The sequence below is a fragment of the Choristoneura fumiferana genome, chromosome 23, assembly GCF_025370935.1.
Source record: "Choristoneura fumiferana chromosome 23, NRCan_CFum_1, whole genome shotgun sequence".
In the NCBI taxonomy this organism is placed as follows: domain Eukaryota; kingdom Metazoa; phylum Arthropoda; class Insecta; order Lepidoptera; family Tortricidae; genus Choristoneura; species Choristoneura fumiferana.
Window position 1 is genome coordinate 2,981,328 of NC_133494.1, and position 5,681 is coordinate 2,987,008.

Genomic DNA, 5,681 nt, shown 5'->3' on the forward strand with positions numbered 1-5,681 from the left:
CATGAATTTCATGCACACTGAAAATAAAATATCTAGAGAAAACGACCGCGTCCCAAACTTAAAACGTGACACTGAATAAGACAGGGATGAAAACACCTATTGAATCGCTCTATTGCAGTCGCGCTTGAAAATTTTGTCAATGAAGGAACAAGTCAGTTGCCAAATGGTTGATTGGAAATATCTATTTTCTCTTTCCTTCTCAGCCTTTCGAAGTTACTAAGGGTTAGTTATCCTGACTATATTTTTATCTACGCATGCGGACAAGGTAGTGCCAGTGGCGCCCCCATTGGCAGCAAGATGGTATTACGTAACGTGTCTCCATAACCAGTGACCGAGGACATAACACATGATTTTGAGTTTCAGAAACGCGATAAGGGTTTGAACTTGGAGGTTCGTGAAAATTATAAGAGATGGCGCTGTTGGTACTACAGCGCTACAATTAAAGTTCAAAATGGTTTAAAGTAGTTTGTGAAGTAAAATGTGTTGATTCAAAATTTTTGAATGACGGTATTATTCATTCATTGATATGATATAATATGTCTAATTTATTATCCATCACATCATAGTCATCTCGTTAATCATAGTCTGTTTTACACCGTGTACCATTTGAAGTCAATCCGACCACGGGGAAATTTAAAACAACAAGACTATAATAGTACCATTATAGTGTAACGCGGTAGCGCTAACATTCTGATGACAGAGAGCTGCATTTTTAGTTGGGTATGCTACTTGCGGCTAGAGGGCGCTGTTATAAAAATTGATTATATTTACTTACTATGTTAGCTAAATTTTATTAGATACTAGATTTTACCCGCAGCTTCGCACGCGTAAACTATTCGGTCTGGTAGTTGCAATTGAAATTTGCGGGATTTTACAAAATTCCCCTGGAAATTACCAAAATTTATATCGTGGTCTTCATTGAGGTTGTGTTGCGAATAACTGTACAAAATTCAAGACTACACCCAGTGCTAAATTTCAAATTTTTTCCCTATCCAAATTCAAATTCATATCAATTATTCAGTAAATAGGCCGCAAATGGGCACTTTTACACGTCATTTTTTTAAATACCAGCACTTTCGGAAAGATCATCATTGCCAAGAAGAATGCGCCGCAAGAAGCTTGGCAGAAAGTCATTTTTTCAAAATAAAATACTTAAAACTACAGTAAGTATACAATTAAAGAAAAAAATACAAAATAATAATAACAATAATACACGGATATATGGGGTCCCTTAGTTACAAAACTATCCGTGGAAATATCGGGATAAAAAGTAGCGTATGTGTTATTCCAGACGTCCGGCTACCTACATACCAAATTTCATGCCTCTAAGCCCAGCGGTTGTTATTTCGAGATTTTATCCCTATCCCGTGGGAATATCGGAATAAAAAGTAGCCTATGTGTTATTCCAGAGGTTCAGCTACCTACATACCAAATTTCATGGCTCTAAGCCCAGTGGTTGTTATTTCGAGATTTTATCCCTAGTTATCCCGTGGGAATATCGGGTCAAAAAGTCACTAAGTGTTATTCCAGATGTCCAGTTACCTACATACCAAATTTCATGGCTCTAAGCCAGCGGTTATTATTTCGCGATTTTATCCTATTCCGTGGGAATATCGGAAATAAATAGTAGCTTATGTGTTATTTCAGAGGTTCAGCTACCTACACACTAAATTTCATTGCTCTAAGCCCAGCGGTTGTTATTTCAAGATTTTATCCCTAGGTATCCCTGGGAATATCGATTCAAAAAGTTGCCTATGTGTTATTTCAGACATCCAACTAACTACATACCAAATTTCATGACTCTAAACCCAGCGGTTGTTATTTCGAGATTTTATCCCTATCCCGTGGGAATATCGGAATAAAAGTAGCCTATGTGTTATTCCAGAGGTCCAGCTACCTACATACTAAATTTCATGGCTCAAAGCCCAGCGGTTGTTATTTCAAGATTTTATCCCTAGGTATCCCGTGGGAATATCGGGTCAAAAAGTCACCTATGTTTTATTCCAGACGTCCAACTACCTACATACCAAATCATGACTCTAAGCCTAGCGGTTGTTATTTCAAGATTTTATCCCTATCCCGTGGGAATATCGGGATAAAAAGTATCCTATGTTTTAATCCAGGTTATAAACTAACTTTCCCCCAAATTTCATCCAAATCCGTCCAGCCGTTTAAGCGTGAAAAAGTAACAAACATACTCACTCACTCACAAACTTTCACATTTATAATATTAGTAGGATTAAAAATAATACTTTAAAGGGGTTCTAAATGAAAAATAGTTAATTTCCTTGGACATAAAAGAGTTAATGGTTTCTAAAAAAACTGCACTTTCGCCTACATAACTTTATAGGTACTGTCTGTGGCTAACAGCTGATTTGAACAGCTGATCGCAGGTTAACGAACTTTTAAAAAGGAAAGCTCGGCTGAAAGCTTGACTTTCTTGGAGCACTTCTGGCAGCAGCAACTAGCACTGAAGAGTATCTACTTAAACTACATTAAAAAAAATAGTTCAAATTGCCGAATTCAAGGTAAGCCCTGATATTTAATCTCTAACTTCTATTCTCTGTGTTATTTCTATTTTTCCAAATTTAACTACGAGTATGTCCGAACACTGCAACGGTTTTAATTTGAGTAAGTATTTCTGTAACGGACTCTGTCGCTGTTTACTATAATTTAAATCAGTAACGATCTTCAACCGATTTTAATTCTATTAACTACTGTACCCCTAGTGTAAGTTTTTGGGTTACAAAATACGTCTCGATCGCGTTCGCGTAAAATCTCAATTTGTATGGAAACACGAACATCGCAAACGTTCCGCTAGAGGCGCTGTTCGTGTTTCCATACAAATTGAGATTTTAACGCGAACGCGTTCGATACGTATTTTGTAACCGAAAACTTACGCTAAGGGCACTGTTTCCTTTTCTTATTCCTATTTTTGTAAGTCCGTCACGATAGGCCTTGCCTTTTAAATTGCCGCCGCAACAAGAACCAGGCTATCCCTATGCCCACTGCTGCGGTTGGTTTGTGTTCCAAAAGATTTATGCTATAAGCAATAACTGAAACAAAGTTATGCGCCTGCATATCGGTCATAGTTAGACATTGTATGTACAGTGTATCTCTTCTTAATCTAATTACTGTGGTCATAAGTCATAACAAATGTATACGCCTGCCGTCGACTTTAAGAGGCGTGAACAGCCTGTAAGTAAGTACCCTTAATTTTAGCAAATTAACATAGTTGTTAAGTAGCGATTATATTCGTTCCAATATGTACCTATTCTGTTATTAATAAAGAACTTTGAAAAACAAAAACAACTGCTGCGGTTGGCAAGGACTGTCCTCACGGAGCCGTTGCGGAAGCTGTCGGTGGTTACAGGCAGCTCCCTACGAAGTAGAACTCTCCGTGGTCCCTTCTCCCATCATCTGAACCTCCAATACACCTGGCCAGCGCACCGGCTGCTCAAAAGAATCGAATATTACTTTCTCATTTCATTCATTCATTAATTACTTTCTCTCCTACAAGCTACCCCGCTAGCCTCTGAACGCGACAGTAGATTGAGAAAGATGTCGAGCTTTTTCAGTGGTCTTTGATTTACGTTGCAGGGACGTTTTAGGAACTACTTTAAAATATTTACTATATTTCGAATAGAATACAATCAGGAAAAGAAACCTTCCTTGCTCGGCCAAAATAGTAAAATTACTCGTAAGCTGAAATAAAATAAGAACATACAATTTTCCCGGCGACCGGCCAAACCTGTCAGTTTTGAAAAACATGTTTATTTAATATCTTGAAAATATACGGCAGATCCAAGAAAATAGACCGAGATCCCACTGTGCATGGCGTGAGAGAACGCAAAATGAACTTTTTATCGCAACAAACAATAAAATAAACGGTCTATACAGTCTTAAACTACAAATTTTTACCTTGTTTCTCCGCAACCAAAATAGCTTCCTGTTTATGGTGTTTTAGATCATTCTGTTTGTAGCTGTCTGTCCTGTCTCTGTAGCAGTTTTAAACTTCATAAAAATATAAATTAAATTCTTCTTTGTAAATATCACACACACACAAAAAGTTTCATCAGACCAAATGTTCCGCTATAAAATACCCACCAAGTGGTTTTCCCTAAAGGACTGGAGCTCTTATATTTCTTATAATGATGTATAGTCTTTTACCGCGGCTGCTCTCGCTTAAGCTTTTAGATATATATGGCAGTTGGATCAACATTCCAAATTTTGAAATCCCCAAAAATTCATCGTATTTTACATTGCGTGCAATAAATTGCATGAAATAATTTATTGTTTTACAGAGACGTTCTCACAAACTTTTAGCATTCTAATTATAATAATTACAAATGCAAATGTGAGTATGTTTGTTTGTTACGCTGACACGCTTAGAGTACTCTACAAATCGACGTAAGATAGTTTGTCTTCTAGAATTCTGTGCTGAAGGATTTGTAGGCAGCAAATAGTTTATATATTAGTAAATTTATGTACTACGTATAAAACTGCCTACGTGCGTAAAGTGCGTATACAACGTGTTGTTATCAAGTGATTCCGAAATATTCTTAACATAAATGTTTTACAGGATTTTTTAATGATAGTTGTCAAGTTTTTTCCATGTATTGATTTATGTTCAAAATTTACTACGTCAAGAGCGTGCTTATCTTTTCCAAAAGGGAGTGCTTTTACGACAGTGCCCCCCCCCACTCCGCAGCCAGCGCCGGGCTTATAATCGTGAGTTGAAACGTTTCATTTCTGTAAACCCTGTGATAACAACAGGAGGTTGAATCATAAAGCCATCGATATTACTTACACAAAAATAGTATATGAAGAAATAAACATTTATTAGAAAACGACAGCAGGATCTCAGACTACAAGTTTATATGGAGACCGGCGGCGCATATAGAACGCTTGTTTATGTAGATGCGCGGTTGTCAGTCAAATAAAAAATATCATTGAATTTTTCTTTTATGTTAGTGCCGGCAGAATATGGGGAGTTGTGGTGGTGGGGACGACGGTATAGTAGGTATACCTACTAGTGTAGTATCATTTAAATAGGTACTTATCCAATTAAATACAGGACAAAATCTTAGAATGTCTAGAAAGGGATAGATCGAGGACAACGAGCAAAATTTTTAAGTTGTTGTGTTGTATTATATTTTACAACAGTTTAATGTGTTATACACTTAAAAATAACAATATATCAAGGCATCAATATCCAAAGGCGAACTTACCCACTTAAGGAATAGTTAGCCTATATACTTAGCCTTTGAACAATCGACAGGACAACAGATGCAAGACAAATACAGAGAGACTATAAAAATGTATACATTTTCTCACATTGTACCATAAAGATGAAAAGTGTTAAAATGAATGAATGAATATCATGGGACACTTGACACCAATTGACCTAGTCCCAAACTAAGCAAAGCTTGTACTATGGACACTAGGAAACGGATAAACATACTTATATAGATAAATACATACTTAAATACATATTAAACACCCCAGACCCGAGAACAAACATTCGTATTATTCATACAAATCTGCCCCGGCCGGGATTCGAACCCGGGACCTCAAGCTTCGTAGTCAGGTTCTCTAACCACTTGGCCATCCGGTCGTCGTGTATGTATACCTACACGTATGTATAGTTACACAAAGCTAACTAGGTAATGACGATCACT